Raw genomic sequence first — 19,207 nt, 5'->3', positions numbered from 1 at the left:
CAACAAGCTCATCTCATCAGGCTGGGATATATACCTGACTCATGGAATTTCCCGACACAAGTACATCACAAGAAACACTGGGGTAGCCACATGACTCATCCAAATTACCAGAGTTATTAAAGCAATGTTTTCCCACTCGTGCAAAACAAATTACTCATACCTACATATGTGGATATCTTCCAGCTTACAAATATAAATGGCAAAATATACAAATTAAATACTGATAATAATAATAATAATAATAATAATAATAACTCGAATACTGACAATAATATCTCTAACTTCTACATATAATTCTGGGGTGTGATATATGTACTATCACAAGGAATAACAAAGATTTTAGTAAGGGGTCGGCCCTTTTAACAACAAAATGCAATCGAGACAGATTTTGGTTAAAAATATTCTTGCGAATAACACCAATAAGTTTCTGCAAAAGCCCAAGACCCGTATTCGGCAGGAAACCACAATTAGTACGGTATATATTTTATTTAAATATTTTTTCTTTTAAAAATGACACTGATTACGAAAGAAGGGGGAGGTATTAATACACTGACTGACAGAGCAAATGCAACACCAAGAAGGAGTGGTCAGAACTTTATGCCAATTGCAGGGTAGACTGACGTCACTGAGGTATGCTCATGATGTGAAATGCGCCGCTGTGCTGCGCACGTAGCGAACGATAAATGGGACACGGCGTTGGCGAATGGCCCACTTCGTACCGTGATTTCTCAGCCGACAGTCATTGTAGAACGTGTTGTCGTGTGCCGCAGGACACGTGTATAGCTAAGAATGCCAGGCCGCCGTCAACGGAGGCATTTCCAGCAGACAGACGACTTTACGAGGGGTATGGTGATCGGGCTGAGAAGGGCAGGTTGGTCGCTTCGTCAAATCGCAGCCGATACCCATAGGGATGTGTCCACGGTGCAGCGCCTGTGGCGAAGATGGTTGGCGCAGGGACATGTGGCACGTGCGAGGGGTCCAGGCGCAGCCCGAGTGACGTCAGCACGCGAGGATCGGCGCATCCGCCGCCAAGCGGTGGCAGCCCCGCACGCCACGTCAACCGCCATTCTTCAGCATGTGCAAGACACCCTGGCTGTTCCAATATCGACCAGAACAATTTCCCGTCGATTGGTTGAAGGAGGCCTGCACTCCCGCCGTCCGCTCACAAGACTACCATTGACTCCACAGCATAGACGTGCACGCCTGGCATGGTGCCGGGCTAGAGCGACTTGGATGAGGGAATGGCGGAACGTCGTGTTCTCCGATGAGTCACGCTTCTGTTCTGTCAGTGATAGTCACCGCAGACGAGTGTGGCGTCGGCGTGGAGAAAGGTCAAATCCGGCAGTAACTGTGGAGCGCCCTACCGCTAGACAACGCGGCATCATGGTTTGGGGCGCTATTGCGTATGATTCCACGTCACCTCTAGTGCGTATTCAAGGCACGTTAAATGCCCACCGCTACGTGCAGCATGTGCTGCGGCCGGTGGCACTCCCGTACCTTCAGGGGCTGCCCAATGCTCTGTTTCAGCAGGATAATGCCCGCCCACACACTGCTCGCATCTCCCAACAGGCTCTACGAGGTGTACAGATGCTTCCGTGGCCAGCGTACTCTCCGGATCTCTCACCAATCGAACACGTGTGGGATCTCATTGGACGCCGTTTGCAAACTCTGCCCCAGCCTCGTACGGACGACCAACTGTGGCAAATGGTTGACAAAGAATGGAGAACCATCCCTCAGGACACCATCCGCACTCTTATTGACTCTGTACCTCGACGTGTTTCTGCGTGCATCGCCGCTCGCGGTGGTCCTACATCCTACTGAGTCGATGCCGTGCGCATTGTGTAACCTGCATATCGGTTTGAAATAAACATCAATTATTCGCCCGTGCCGTCTCTGTTTTTTCCCCAACTTTCATCCCTTTCGAACCACTCCTTCTTGGTGTTGCATTTGCTCTGTCAGTCAGTGTACAATTTGACAATAGTGCTTAAAGGCCACACTTACAATCAAATATCAAACCCAAAAGGGGGTAAGAGAGTTAGAGCACGTTACAAGACAGAAATATACGACTTAATACCGTGAAAAAAGAAAAAAAAAAAGAGACAGACTGAGAACGGAAGGAAAGGGAGGGTGATTTTTCCAGACTGCTTAAACTCTACAAGTTGGCAGTGTGAGCGACCGCTTCGGCCTCAAACAAGTTCAGGAAGTGGCAACACTTCTAACATTTGTCCAGGTACAGTTTATCATGTAAAGTAGAAGATTAATTAAGATAGCCTGAAGGACTCTGTTAGAATGAGAGCCATAAAGGCATAGAATAATCGATCGTTCAGTGTTCAAGTCTTGATGGAAAACACGAAAGATGAAAAAGTTATAACATTCGCTCACCCATTCTGAAGATTTTCAATGCAGCTTTTCACAGAATAAAAATGTAAAAACCGAGCTCGATAGCTGCAGTCGCTTAAGTGCGGCCAGTATCCAGTAATCGGGAGATAGTGGGTTCGAACCCCACTGTCGGCAGCCCTGAAGATGGTTTTCCGTGATTTCCCATTTTCACACCAGGCAAATGCCGGGGCTGTACCTTAATTAAGGCCACGGCCGCTTCCTTCCACTTCCTAGGCCTTTCCTATCCCATCGTCGTCATAAGACATACCTGTGTCGGTGCGACGTAAAGCAAATAGCAAAAAAAAAAAAAAAAAAAAAAAAATGTAAAACATCCCAACGGGCCAGCCGCCTGCGAAATATTCCGCTCTTTCTACTCAGGGATGTTTTCACTCGATGTCTGACCGGAGAAACAAAGTAATAACACGCTTATATAGGTGGTGAAGTGAGTCCAGAAATTACTCGAAGAAAAATACGTAGCGTGACGTCACAGCGGAGCAGCAGCAGTGGAGTGGAACAGGCCAGTTTGAGAACAGCTGGATGAGCAAGCAGATGGAGAGAAAATGGCAGCAGTAGAATGCGGCGGATGGCAGACGGTAAGAAGAAAAAGTATTGATGTAGTAGTGAGGCCGCAACACCTAGTATTGTCGCATCTTCTCCCGGTGTAGCACCTTTCTTTCCTCTGAGCAAGGGATACTTTTCTTCAGAGATTTTTCCTAAAAACCACGGACTTTCTTCAGGATCTGCCTTACAGTCGGTATGTTTTATAAGTCTGTAAGCCTCAGTTGTGTTATGTCGTTCTCAGTCTCCGCCAGCCACGTGGTACAGACTTTATTGTTTCGCCAGAAGGTGAACAGGCGGTTGGTCAGGCTGTTGGCCAGGCTGTTGGGAAACAAACTTACGATATAGCCATAGAAAGCTATCCTAGTTTTCACGACACATTGACACCGCTTCTCTATTTGGGTGTAGAGCTCTAATTTGTGAAGTCTCCGGTATTCTCCATCTTCCAGTAACTGGCCTAGGATCTTTCTGAGATTGATTCTCTCTCTGACTTCAAGTTTTTCACTCAAGCCTTTTCTCCGTAGTGAGTGACACTAAGGCTTCCGGGCGGATAACTGTTGTGTAGTGTTTCAGCTTCAGATTGCGTGGCAGGCACCGCTTGTTATGTCTGATCAGTCAATAGACGACTCTCAGCCTGTTAACTCTCGTGGAGAGGGCGGCTGGATCAGACAAGTTGGATTCAATCCAGTCGCCGACACACTTGTTCTTCTCCATTCGCTTGAGTTACACCTAGGTCTAGTGACATCTGCGATGTTGGTAAAAAACTTAGTATTCTCTAGTGAAACTTGACGTCCAGATTTTGTCGTTCGTCTTCCTATACAATTGATCTGGATCGTTGTTTTTTTCCAGAGATTCATCGATCAGAGCCACGTCATCTGCGAAGGTTATGTAATCTACTGTCAGTTCTTCAGTCCTGTGGCCCAGGTAGACCCCACTTTGGACACCCTAGCTGACTAGTGCCTTTGGCCATTCTCTCACAACTTTTTTTTTTTTTGCTATGGGCTTTACGTCGCACCGACACAGATAGGTCTTATGGCGACGATGGGATAGGAAAGGCCTAGGAGTTGGAAGGAAGCGGCCGTGGCCTTAATTAAGGTACAGCCCCAGCATTTGCCTGGTGTGAAAATGAGAAACCACGGAAAACCATTTTCAGGGCTGCCGACAGTGGGATTCGAACCTACTATCTCCCGGATGCAAGCTCACAGCCGCGCGCCTCTACGCGCACGGCCAACTCGCCCGGTTCACAACTTTTTCAAGGACACAGTTGAAGAGGGGTAGATAAAGTCCGTCACCTTGTTAGACACCTGTTTTTATGTGGAAGGTTTCCGAGATCACGCCACTGAATTTAATCTTGGAATGTGTGTGAGTCAGGAATTGTAGAATGAGTCTTCCGTTCCTCGAGAATTTTACTAAGAGTTTGTCTGTCCTTGGGGGAAATTCTGGGCCCAGAGAAAAAAATGAAGAAGGGTATAGTCTCAAATCACGCAAAGTTACGGAAAGACTGTCCAACCTTACCGCAGACATAAGACGTAAAACCACTAGCAAAAAATAGGCTAATATTTTTATCGTCTTCACCATTTTTATTATATATACGCGAATAAGCCCATTAAGACTTTGCAAAGTACTCAGAGGCGTGCCCATATTTCTTTCATTCTTTCACCGTGGACTTCCTTTCTGTCTTCAGACCAGGTTGTTTCAGTCTTCTTTGGTCTTTCCTTTTGGTCAACTCGCCATTTGTGAATTTTGGATCTGAAGATTACCCTGTTTTGGACAGCTGCTGGTGTAATTCCTGCCTGTTTCAAATCGGTTCTAATTTCACCAATCCATTTAATTGTGTTTGTTTTATCTTTACCCCTGTTTTCATAGAATTCGACTGTTTGGCGAGTCTGTCCGGATGCATTCTTTTAATATGTCTATAGAATCTTAGCCTGCGTTTTCTAATGTCACTGTAAATATTTGTGTATTGTTTGATTTTGCAGTCTGCCTCTAAGTTGGTATTCCCCGTTGGCGAGTTTTGGCCCTAGAATTTTTGTTATGATTTTGCGTTCCTTATCTGCGTCCCTGATTCATAAAGACATTCCGGTTTAATGACTGTATTGTAATGTCTTAGTTTTGTTCCGTTGGAGTTACATTTTTGTTACATATATTTTGGGTTAGTCTATGTGCAGTTTCCATCTTTTGGCATCTAATTTCATTGGCTTTTGTTTGGAGTCCATTTTCCTGAATTGTTTCACCAACGTACTTAAAATGTGATACTCGTTTAATTTTGACATTTTGTCTCCTTGAATTTTAGTGCATGTTTGTTGCACGTGTTATTATTATTATTATTATTATTATTATTATTATTATTATTATTATTATTATTATTATTATTATTGAAAAAATGAAAACCTACAACCTGTTTTCCAGTCATTGACCGGGTCAGAAATGTGATGAATGAATCATATATAGGCTATTATTACGATGAGGTCGCCACTCCCAAAGTGATATATTAATGAATGATAGATGCTACGAAATGAGAATGGAGAGTGTTGCTGGAATGAAAGATGACAGAGAAAACCGGAGTACCCGGAGAAAAACCTGTCCCGTCTCCGCTTTGTCCAGCACAAATCTCACATGGAATGACCGGGATTTGAACCACGGTATCCAGCGGTGAGAGGCCGACGCGCTGCCGCCTGAGCCACGGAAGCTTTATTATTATTATTATTATTATTATTATTATTATTATTATTATTATTATTATTATTATTATTATTATTATTTATTGTGTGCATTACCGCAATCCTCGCTTAATATCTAGCTTTCCACCAGGACTTCCGAGGTTGTAAACGAAGTGGAATTCGAGTTGGAATCAAATTGTGACACGGCCATTCATTCTCAAATTTCTGGTCAAAATTCGGAAGGAACAAGGGTGGTTCTACCCACTGCAGAAATATGTAGGATGAACTGAAAACCCATTATTTACTGCTTACTTTAATGGGAATCTTTGTAGTAACATCGAATCCGAAAATACTCTACCTTCTTTTTAGAACAGAAAGCCCCAGTATAAATAATGCCTTTGTTTCTGTTTGTTTATTTGTTTGAAAACACTAATATCGATAAGCCCGAAGAAAACAGAATATCTATATAAATAAAAACGTTCGTGTCTGTTTGTTTGTCTGTTTGTCTGTTCCACCATCACGTCGAAACAGCTGGATAGATCTCAACCAAACTTCATATTTAGAGTATACTCATCTCGGGGAAGGTTTCTATATGCATATCGTTTTAAAATCTTTGAATACTCGGGGGGTTTATAGGAAAATTCCACCATCACGTCGAAACGGCTGGATAGATCACAACCAAACTTCATATTTAGAGTATACTCCTCCCGGGGAAGGTTTCGATATGCATATCATTTTAAAATCTTTGAATAGACGGGGGGTTTATAGGAAAACCTGAATGGTTTTTGCACCATCACGTCGAAACAGCTGGATAGATCTCCATTCTTCACAACCATTTTACCTTACTTCATATTTCAAATACTTATCCTCTTATCACAGTCTTAACACCAGATCCACTAATAATTCCATCCTTGCTTTACCTACCCACAGAACTGCCATCTATGATAAATCATTCACAGTAATTGCCTGCCGTGAGTGGAACCTCCTTCCCGAAAATATTAGGGGGTTAAGCGCTATTCACACTTTCAAGGAAGCACTTTGGAGACATTTTATGCACCAGTAAGGATCATCTGTAAACTTGATGCTGCTACTTACAACCATTCTATTGTTATGGATGTCCTGGTAGAGAGTCTAAAATTTTTATCCGATTTGTCTTTAAAATCAAATGTTATGTACTGCCTTTTTTTTTTTACATGTAGGATATTAGTTTTAAGAATTTATCCCTTTTTATGTCTGATTTATTTAATCTTAATTTAATCTTAACTTAATCTTAATTTATTAATTTAATCTTAATTCATTTCATCTTAATGTAATCTCACCATTCTTGTATTATTATTAATTTAATTTGTATTAGACGTAGTTATTGTAATACAATGCAACATATGTATATCTCAGTTCCCGGTTAGATGGAAGAGAAGGCCTGAAGGCCTTAATCTTGCCAGGTAAAATAAAACATTACTAAACCAAACTTCATATTTAGAGTATACGCATCCCGGGGAAGGTCTCGATATGCATATTATTTTAAAATCTTTGAATTGACCGGGGGTTTATATGAAAACTAGAATGGTTTTTCCACCATCAATTCGAAACGGCTGGATAGATCACAACCAAACTTCATATTTAGAGTATACTTATCCCGGGGAAGGTTTCGATATGCATATCATTTTAACACGTTCAGTACCTGCTTCTGAGCGGGACACTTGAATGCCTGGACCAGCCATTTTCATGCCCGGCCCTCTTAACGTGCATCTATATAAATAAAATTGTAGGGGGTCCGCTGTCTGTAATTTCTTTTGTTTTGCCAATTTTTCAGATATTTATCCGTTTTAGGTCAACTCAAGACCGAATCGGTGGTTTTTACGTTTCGTGTCTGTTTGTTTGTCTGTCTGTTTGTCTGTTCCAACATCACGTCGAAACGGCTGGATAGATTTCAACCAAACTTCATATTTAGAGTATACTCATCCCGGGGAAGGTTTCGATATGCATATCATTTTAAAATCTTTGAATAGACGGTGGGTTTATAGGAAAACCAGAATGGTTTTTCCACCATCACGTCGAAACGGCTGGATAGATCTCGACCAAACTTCATATTTAGAGTATACTCATCCCGGGGAAGGTTCGACATGCATATCATTTTAAAATCTTTGAATAGACGGGGGTTTATAGGAAAATCAGAATGGTTTTTCCACCATCACGTCGAAACGGCTGAATAGATCTCAACCAAGCTTCATATTTAGAGTATACTCATCCCGGGGAAGGTTTCGATATGCATATCATTTAAAAATCTTTGAATATACGGGGGGTTTATAGGAAAACCAGAATGGTTTTTGCACCATCACGTCGAAACGGCTAGATAGATCTCAACTAAACTTCATATTTAGAGTATACTCATCCCGGGGAAGGTTCGACATGCATATCATTTTAAAATCTTTGAATAGACGGGGGTTTATAGGAAAATCAGAATGGTTTTTCCACCATCACGTCGAAACGGCTGGATAGATCTCAACCAAACTTCATATTTAGAGTATACTCATCCCGGGGAAGGTTTTGATATGCATATCATTTTAAAATCTTTGAATATACGGGGGTTTATAGGAAAACCAGAATGGTTTTCCCACCATCACGTCGAAACGGCTGGATAGATCTCAACCAAACTTCACATTTAGAGTATACTCATCCCGGGGAAGGTTTCGATATGCATATCATTTTAAAATCTTTGAAAAGACGGGGGTTTATAGGAAAACCAGAATGGTTTTCCTCCATTTTCTCTTATGCTATTGATTTTCTGTAAACTTCGTTTACCGTACGGGAAACGTCTCTTCATTATAAACAACTTTCGTTATGTTCATAATTTACCTTACTCTTCACATGACGGAGAAATTTACAATTTTCCGCTGGTATCATGCTCTGCATTGAGTGACAGACAGACCGACAAAGAACCTACAGGTTACCATGGCAAAGTTTCTGACTGCATGTCAGCAGGGAAGTAACGTATTGCCATTTTTCTCATCATGCTTTTAAATTCGTGGTTGTTCCTTGGGTAGAGGACAAGAGAGGCGTCAATCGGCCTACCTGCGGGATATTGGCGGATTATCGTTGGTTGTTATAACCGCCCTCGAATAGATTAAGTAATAACACCATTAGTCATCTTATTTGTTTACCTAGGAATCACTGGACCTAAATTTCTCCTCTGTTACCGCTTTATTATATCCATAACTCACACTAGCATAATTTATTGAGAGGCATTTGATTTTCCAATACATTCACTTGGCATTTACATATTTGTCGTTATCCGGCTGTCCTCAGTTATAATCCATTTTCTATTACTTTCAACTTTCTTAACTGTATTATTTTCTTCCTTAATTACGCCGTATGTACGCGAGTGCTACAAACTACTGGATGTATTTCCACCAATACTCATATTTAGAATACACCTGTCCTTGATAGGGTTTAGGGCAAATATTGTTTCTAAATCCCTGAACTGACTGGGGGTTTATACGAAACAGAAACAGGATTTTGGACTTCCACAAAATATACACAACCAACGTTAATTTAAATCTACCTGCCTTGGTAGAAATTAATTTCTAAACCTTTTTTCTCATGTGCATCATTTCGATACGAGGATTAATAAGGGAGATATCATTAACGGACCGTTTTTCTGTACAACTCCCATCGGACTTAACTCACGAGCGGGTGCGTGTAAAGCGTATTCCTTACAACTTGAAAACTACTGAAGACATTCGAACCAAAATTTATATTTAGCATCCACCTGTCCAAAGGTAGCTTTTAAACGTAAATAACATTTCATGTTCCGGAATGGACTGGCGGTTTATAGGGAACCGAAATGGTGATTTTACTCTTCCACAATATATACAGAACAAGACCAACCTGACTGGAAATCGACCAAACGTGATGGAATTCCACCTCTAAACATTTTTTTCATGTGCATTTTTTCGTCAGGAGGATTAATAAGGGAGATACCATGAATGGTCAGTTTTGCAGGTTAAGTCCAGCGGACATAGCCACAAAGGTGTTTTACATGGAGCAGATTCCTTATTTATATAAATCAAATCGTAACGACTGTGTGCCACTACACTGACTATTTTGGCGAAATTTTCGTACAGCTTTCCGTTTAAGGGGTAATAATGACCATCTGCACAATTTTTAACCGCCTCGCCCAACATCCAGATTGCGGCATAATCTGCCAGAAGAAAAAAAGAAGATAATTGAAATTTGACAAAATTATACGTTTTAGCCTGTAACGAACGGAAAACATCCTAGATTATTACATTTTTCACTTTTTATCCCCGAAGAATATCGAAATATGCAGGCAATTTTAATGATGGTGCAGACCTTCGGAAATTCCTATCACATAACAGATTGCACAATATCCGTTCAATTTGGAATGATCTACAACCTTGGTCTTATGACTTTTTGCCGTATCTGTATCCCTTTTACGCTTGATTTTTCTCTATTAATCGATGTTAAGTCAGTTTGGAATTTTCACAAGCATAATTCATACTTTCGATTACTTATATGAAATACAGAATCATCAAACTCTTCACGAAAATTGGCCCACCCAGTAGCCATATATGAGCCAAATGCTATGTATGTAGCTGTCACATAATTATCCGAAAAGTAATATAATGTGAGATAATCTTACAAAAACGTTACCCTGTTCCACGTTTCTAACTCAATCTGACCCTAGAATAGATGACATATCATAGAACCAGCCATTTAGGGCACTAAATCCGGCGTGTCTTATAGTATAATTCTTTGTCGATATGACGTACGTTTAGTAGCAGTTAATCTGTAAATGAAGGTCTTCAATATTGTAAACACGCATATACTTTCGTATGTCGATCTATATATATTCACTGATGTCGATTTGTAGCGATCGAGAAAGGGTGGGTCTGCTAATGTAATCAGTACCTCCCACACCGACTTTGACTGGCTGTATGAAAGAGCCCTTCTCCAACTCCTGTGTAACTGTCATTAGTAAGGAAGGTCTACAATTGCAATGAATAGTTCGCTTCTCGATTTGACTTGCAGAAGGCAAGTGAGCATGCAGTTTTGTGTAAAACTTCCCTACCCGATTGTGTTTGGCAGAAGGGAAGGGTGCCCGCCATTATAAACAAATGTCCTCATTAAAATGTGACTGGCATTAGGCATAGTGGCCTGCTATTTTGATGGAAACTCACCAACTTGGTGTGACTGGAAGTAAGCTGGCTGGCAGTAGGAAAATCGGCCTGACATTATAATGATAACGGCACAACTCAGTTTTGAATGGTGGTAGGGAATTTGCCTGCCATTATAATAAAATCTCCTCGACTGTAATCTGTTTGTGAGTAGGAAGTGTGGCCTGCCATTGTAACGAACACTCCCAACTTGATTGTGACCGCGCAGTAGGCAATGGGGCCTCCAATTATAATGTAAACTTCCCAACTCGATTGTGAATGGCAGTAGGCAAGTGAGCCTGCCGTTATATCACAAATCCGTAACAAACACTTTACATTGGAAACAACGTATGGGGACATCCCCATGCTCTTTCTCGGATAACGCTAAGAGACATGCAATTTTAAAACAATCTTATTTACTGCATGTACACTGTTTACTTCGATATTCGAATACAATGTTGAACACCGTAGCGAAGCACGGGTACATTTGCTAGTTAAGGCATACATTGTCCTAAGCTCCTAAACCCTATCAACAATAGCATTACGCTGACTAACTTGTGTTGTTAGTTGAAGTGTGTGTTCTCTCTTCTGCTGCTCCCACTGTGAGAATGTGGGTTGGCGACCAGGGTCCATTAGCTGAGTCCTGGCATTGATTCCACTTACTTACGCCAGGCAACTCACTTTCATCTATCTTATTCGACCTTGCTTGGTCAACTCTTGTTATGTTCCGACGCTGAAGGTATTAGGTTGGGAGGCCTAGGGAGTTTTTCATTTTCACGCTCTTCGTGACGCTTGTATTTCTTCGGTCGATACTTTCATTTTTAGAAGTTTCGGACCCCTTCTTTTTACCCACTAATTAGTGTTAATTGCGGATTGTTGCCGAGTTGTATTTCCTCTTAAAACATTCTTTCTAATTATGTTATACATGTTTGCGAAATTAATAACTGGTTCGATAGAAAGCAGTTCGGATTTAGGAAAGGTTATTCCACTGAAGCTCAATTTGTAGGATTCCAGCAAGATATAGCAGATATCTTGGATTCAGGAGGTCAAATGGACTGAATTGCGATTGATCTGTCTAAGGCATTTGATAGGGTAGATCATGGTAGACTACCGGCAAAAATGAGTGCAATTGGACTAGACAAAAGAGTGACTGAATGGGTTGCTATATTTCTAGAAAATAGATCTAAAAGAATTAAAGTAGGCAAAGCTTTATGTGACCCTGTAATAATTAAGAGGGGAATTCCTCAAGGCAGTATTATTGGACCTTCATGTTTTCTTATATATAGATGAGATGAGTAAAGAAATGGAATCAGAGAAAAGGCTTTTTGCGGATGTTATTCTATATAGAGTAATAAATAAGTTACAAGACTGTGAGCAACTGCAACGTGACCTCGATAAGATTGTGAGATGATGAAAACGGGGTTAAAAGTCAGGTTGTGAGTTTCACAAATAGGAAAAGTCCTCTCATTTTTAATTACTGCGTTGACGGGGTGAAAGTCCCTCATGGGGATCATTGTAAGTACCTAGTTGTTAAAATATGGAAAGATCATCGTTGGGGTAATCACATAAATGGGATTCTTCTTCTTCTTCTTGCGTTACGGCCTCTGTAGGACCACGGACAGCTCCTTCACGGATTGCATTTTCTTCTTCTCCTCCCAGAACCTCTTCATCCTTTCTCTTCTTCTCTCCCGCTCTTCTTCCGAGATATTCAGTATCCTCTTCTCTTGTCTACTCCACTGGTGACTCTCAATCCTTTTCCTGTATCCATCCCTATCATTGATCTCTGGCATATTAGTCGGTATGTACTTGCTTTTCCAATTTTCCTTTTCTTCCACCTTGATCCCCAATTCTGACCAATCTTTCCGGAGTTCAGCTACCCACTTGGTTCCTGTCTTTCCTCGTGTCCTCGCTGTTGTTTCCCATACTCTTTTCGTCATTCTATCCATATTCATCCTGATTACATGTCCCGAAAACCGTGCTCTTTTCAGTCTGATTTCTTCTGAGATTGTCCTCATGTTCCGGTATAGTTCTTCCCTGGGTCTCCTCATCCATCTCTCACCTCCTCTCTTAGGGCCTAGTATTTTCCTCAATATTTTTCTCTCTTCTTTCTCTAGTTGTTCCGCACCATTTCTTCCTAGTGCTATTGTCTCAGCAGCATATAATACAGCATTTCTCACCGTTGCCTTGTAATGTCTGATCTTTGCGTCTGTAGATATATTCTTTTTATTGTATATATCTCTGGTCATACAGAAGGCTGATCGCATCTTCTTTATCCTCTCTGTTATTCCCTCATTACTCCTATTCCTTCCTGTTATAAATTCTCCTAGGTACTTGAATTTGTCCACCTTTTGCACGGTGCCTTCCGGTGTTGTCCAATCCTCAGTGGTATTCAATGTCTTTGTCTTGTTGTAGGCGATCCTCAGTCCTACCCTTCCGGCTATATTGCTTAAGTTGTTGAGTTGTGTCTTTGCATCTTCTTCTGTCTCACTTACTATAGCTATGTCGTCCGCAAAGGCTAGACAATCTACTTGGGCCCTATTGTCCTTTTTGTCCCCAACATGCGTCTTTGGTATTCCCATTGTCTCATTCATTGTTCTCCACTGTCTGATGACTTCATCCAGAGCTATGTTGAACAACATTGGTGATAATCCATCTCCTTGTTTGACACCAGTGTTGATATCAAATTCTTCAGAGAGTACTCCTCTGAATCTCACCCTTGCCTTTGTGTCTGATAGAATTTCCATTATGAGTTCATGTGTTGTGCCATCTAATCCTCTGTTCTTCAGGATTCTTCCAAGAGTTTGTCTGTCGATGGAGTCATATGCCTTAGTGAAATCTACAAAGGTTACCACCGTTTTTTTGTTCTTTAAGGCCCTATGTTCTATCAGTTGTTTCAGTATAAATATCTGTTCTATGCATCCTCTTCCCTTCCTAAATCCTGCTTGGTAGTCTCCAATTGTTCTTCCAGTCTATTGAGCAGGACTTTCGACAACACCTTATAGCCAATCTCTAGTAGCGAAATTCCTCTATAGTTGTTTGCATCCCTCTTGTCCCCCTTCTTATGTATTGGTATTATGATCGCATTCTTCCATCCTTCTGGTAACTTCTTTGTTCTCCAAATTTGGCCGATGATGTTGGTCATGTTGTCTACTGCCTTGTCACCTCCCCACTTAATCATCTCAGCTGATATTCCATCTTCTCCGGTTGCTTTGTTATTCTTTAGATCGCTTATGGCCTGTGCGACCTCATCTCTAGTTGGAGGACATGACTCTCTCTCTTCTGTGTTTGTCCCCAGATCCAGCTCTTCTTCAGGTGGTTCACAGTTTAACAGGTCATGAAAGTATTCTGCAAGTATCCTACAGTTCTCCTTCGCACTAACTGCCAGATCCCCATTCTTATCTCTTATAAAGAGTTCTCTGCCTTTATATCCACTCAGGCTCTTTTTGAATTTCCCAAAAATGTTTCTACTATTGTTTTTCCTGAAGTTGTTTTCAATTTCATCCAATTCCTGCTTCATCCTCTGTCTTTTGGTCCATCTTATGGTTCTGGCTGTTTCCTTCCTTACTCGTAGGAAAACTTCCCATTTTTCCAGGTTCTTCTTAATGCTCCAGTCTCTCCAGGCTTTCCTGCGATTCTCAACCGCTTCCTCACAGTCCGTATTCCACCACCAGTGTTTCTTTTTCTTTTCTTCCTTTCCCCATATTTCAGCCTGTTTCCTCATATTCAGCTTCATGTCATCCCATCCATTGCCAGTTTCTATTCCTTCCTCGTATTTGGATCGATTGTGCCGTAATTTGTCTCTGTCTATATTTATTTTTCCAGTTGGTCTACTTGTCTGTGGCAGTCTACCCCTGTGTGGAATCGAAAGGCACTTGATTTCTGTAAGATAGTGATCTGATTCTATTCTTGTGTTCTTTCTGACCTTTGTGTTCATAATCTCTTTAGTGTTTGTCCGATTGATTGCCACATGGTCAATCTGGAATTCCCCAATGTGGGTGCATGGGCTTGCCCATGTCTTTTTCTTATTCGGTTTGGCCCTGAAGTGAGTTGTCATAAGTCTCATTCTGTGTTCTCGACATAGTTCAATTAACCTTTCTCCGTTTTTGTTCGTCCTCTTGTGTGCTGGGTACTCGCCTACTATCCCCTTATGTTGCTTCTCCCTCCCTACCTGTGCATTATAATCACCTACAAGTATCTTTACTTGTCTGTGTGGTATGCTTTTCAGTGTATCATCCAGTTCTTCCCAGAAACTGTCTACAGCTTTCTTGTCTTTTCTGTTCTTGTCATTGGTAGGCGCATGTCCATTTACTATGGTATATTTTTTGTTCCCTGCTCGAATTGATAACGTGGAAATCCTTTCAGACCTACTCTTCATTTCAATTATGCCATCCTCATACCTCTTGTCTCTTATGAATCCTGTACCAAAGCATGTAGGTGTGTGTCTTCCTTTTCCCACTCTGATTCCTGGTTTCCCTTTCAGCACTATGAAGCCTTCTGACTCCACTGTGTCTTCATCACTATATCTTGTTTCTTGCATGGCTAGTATCCCAATGTTTCTTTCTCTCATCTCATCTATTACCTGTTTAAGTTTACCAGTCTTTGTCATTGTCTGTACATTTATGGTCCCCATCCTGAAAATCTTTTTCGTTTTGATCCTTTTGGAGGTTCTTGGGAGCTCCGACTCTTCCCATTCGCACATTCTGGCAGGTCCCCCAGAATCCGAATGCCCTGCTTGCGTCAACTTTGGTTGACGGGGGATTGTCCCCCTGGGGTAATCTCAATTCTACAGTGCGATCCATTCCATGACCTAAAAGGAATGTTTGTTGGGACAGCTCGGGACTGTCCAATTATACGACTGAGGTTGTTAGCCCCAGAAGATGAAATATGAGCTTGATGTTCAGCTCAGGCTGGCATTTCCTCCAAACCTCACGCTTCGGTTTTCCCGCCGGTACTCGGGTGGCTGACTGCAGTGGTTTCCCACTGGGCGATGGGTGCGCCACGTCCCTACGCCAACATAAATGGGATTGTAAATAAAGGGTATATTTCTTCTTCTTTCTTCTTCTTATAATCTGTTTACCATCCAGGGTTGGGTTTTCCCTCGGACTCAACGAGGTATCCCACCTCTATCGCCTCAAGGGCAGTGTCCTGGAGCGTCAAACATAGGTTCGGGAGATACAACTGGGGAGGAGGACGAGTATCTCGCTCAGGCTGCCTCACCTGCTATGCTGAACAGGGGCCTTGTTGGGGGATGGGACGATTGGAAGGGATAGACAAGGAAGAGGGAAGGAAGCGACCGTGGCCTTAAGTTAGGTACCATCCCGGCATTTGGCTGGAGGAGAAGTGGGAAACCACGGTAAACCACTTGGAGGATGGATGAGGTGGGAATCGAGCTCACCTCTACTCAGTTGACCTCCCGAGGCTGAGTGGACCCCGTTCCAGCCCTCGTACCATTTTTCAAATTTCGTGGCAGAGCCCGGAATCGAACCCAGGCCTCCGGGGGTGGCAGCTAATCACGCTAACCACTAGACCACATAAGCTGTACATATCTCTACTAATGGTTATGAGGGTGTTTAGGGGTTGTAGTAAGGATGTAAAGGAGAGGGCATATAAGTCTCTGGTAAAACGCCAACCAAAGTACGCTTCCAGTATATGGGACCCTCATCAGGATTACTTGATTCAAGAACTGGAAAAAATCCAAAGAAAAGCAGCTTGATTTGTTCTGGGTGGTCTTCAACAAAAGAGTAGCTTACAAAAATGTTGCCGAGTTTGGGGTGGGAATACTTGGGAGAAAGAAGACGAGCTGCTCGACTGAGTGGTATGTTCCGGGCTGTCAGTGGAGAGATGGCGTGGAATGACATTAGTAGACGAATAAGTTTGAGTGCTGTTTTTAAAAGTAGGAGAGATCGCAATATGAAGATAAAGTTGGAATTCAAGGGGGCAAATATTCGTTTATAGGAGGGGGAGTTAGGGATTGGAATAACTTACCAAGGGGGAATATGTTCAATGAATTTCCCAATTTCCTTGAAATCATTTGAGAAAATGCTAGGAAAACAACAGATAGGGAATCTGCCACCTGGGCAACTGCCCTAAATGTACTGATTAATTGATGGAATAATTATCATCACCACTATCTTTTCTGGCCCGGACGGTATTAACCCTACACTGCGCAGTGGGTCTCACGAGACCCATACTACTTTTTGCATCCCTGAGCAACTGAATAACCAATCTTCCACATGAGGATGGTGTTCCTTGTGAGGCCTGGACTATTCAGACATTTTAGTTCAAAAATCATCCACCATAGACCAATAAAGGGATCACCTACAAAGAAATTTTATAGAGTTTCCATGACAACAGCCATTACTCCAAATACCTGTGCTTCTCTTGTTGATAGGAAGTGCATAGAGTGACAAATTTCAGTTGTTAAAATATTTTCTGTTATTGAGGGCTTTTAGGATAATATACACATGGTTTTTTGTGGAATTATGTTTCTTTACAGCAGAAAATTTAGTGAAAACTGTTTGTTCCTTGTGAGACCCACTGCGCAGTCATGAATATTTTTATGGAGACCATGTTAGAGGTTATATGATTTCGTTATTATTGACTTGGTTTTGTTCAGGGACCAAAATGGAGTGTTTTTAAATTGCTTGACAGTGTTTCAAAGTGTGTTTATGCCTTAATAATATTTGTATTGTATTAAAAATATCATATAATGACAAACTGATAAACAATTGTTTGCTGCACTGGAAGAAATTCTTGCAGTAGCTGAAAATAGTGAAGATGGACTGGATTATTCAGATGATAGTGATGAAGAGTTCAGGATGGAAAATATACCCTTTTCTGAGGACATAACCCCTAAGGCTTTCTCCAGACAACCACCAATTGGCCCTGAGCCTAACCAATCAACATTTGGTACTGAACAACAACCACCTACTGAGCCTTATTCCATTCAGCCACAAACATCTGTCAGTGTAGAGTCTGTCTCAGATGGTGCAAAACAGAGAGGTCCTAAGCGTATTTCTACATCAGCAAATCAAACAACAAAGTGAAATATAGAAATGTTATATGGAAAAGAGGATGTATGCAATGGGCTGACGAAGATCTCGAATTTTCTGGCACAACAGTGCTACCAGATGAAATATGTGAGCTGGATCTGTTAGTCATAAATGCTTGGCTTTTGTCTAAGAGATGCCTTACTGAAAAAGGGATACAGCCTATTATGACACTTGCTGAATTCCTTGCTGATCTTGGTGTAATACTCTGCAAGTTTGGAAAACCCATTACTCCCTCACGGGAAGGCTTAGATTTGAAGTTGAAGTACAGCTACAGCTAAAGGAGAGGAAAGGCCCTACTACACCAGCACCACCACAAGATGTTCGGAGTGATTAACCTTCTCATTTGCCAGTATTTACCGAGAATCGGCAGCGCATTAAATTGCCTGGTTGTAGTGCCAAAACACATTCTAAGTGCATAAAGTGTGCAGTATATTTGTGCCTACACAATAAGAAAAACTGTTTTTACAGTTATCACACTAATTGAAATTGAGTAGACACGATATTTCCCACTGAAAGGAAAAAATAAAATTTATTTTCAAACTGATCCTTGCTGCAGATTTTTTTTACTTCTTATAAAATGCTATTTCTTCGGGGCGTCGATCCATGTGGATCTTTTGCCCCTACTGGCACCATATTGAATGAACCTGCGTGTAATTGGAATGGCGGTAATGTGGAATGTTGTGTGTGAGTAAAAGAAAATTAAGGACGTCACAAATACTCCGTCCCCAGGCCAGGGATATTAATCATTACAACTAAAAGCCCCTGACCCGGCCGGGAATCGAACCCGGGGCTGCCGGGTGACAGGCGGACGCGTTGCCCCCTACACCGCGGGGCCGGACATGTAATAGCCTACTATCTGTGTGATAATTAGGCTTATAAAAGGAAATCACACATACATGCTAAATTTACCTGATTGTGCAATGTATTATTCATAATCAGCGTGAATGTTCATTTATCGTATTAGTATTTTTTATTTTTCAAACAATGTGTTTTGTACATGCTGTATATATGTGCCCTTTAGTTTCTCGTGCTTTCTGCTTTGGAAGGTTAATTTTTTTAATTGCATCTTTAAAAAGACCCCTGCAATAAAGTATTTATGTGTTCTAAGAGTTCTCAAACATTATTTTACCCTCAGTGCGCAGTGTTCCTCCTGAGACCCAAACCCCTTTTTAAGCCATAATCTTCACATTTTGTAAATATAATTTTTTTTTACTATTTTTCCACAAATCAGTACATTATAAGTAATAAAATATATTTTTTCATCAAAATTTGAAAAATTGTGCAGTGAAGGGTTAAGTTTGCGAGGTCTTGTCTTTATTTGGCGAATACCTTCATTTTTTCGGAGTGTCGGATATCTTCCATTTCTATCTCTGAATAAGGG

The sequence above is a fragment of the Anabrus simplex genome, chromosome 7 (genome assembly GCF_040414725.1).
Source record: "Anabrus simplex isolate iqAnaSimp1 chromosome 7, ASM4041472v1, whole genome shotgun sequence".
Lineage (NCBI taxonomy): Eukaryota > Metazoa > Arthropoda > Insecta > Orthoptera > Tettigoniidae > Anabrus > Anabrus simplex.
Note: the sequence above shows the minus strand (reverse complement) of the source record.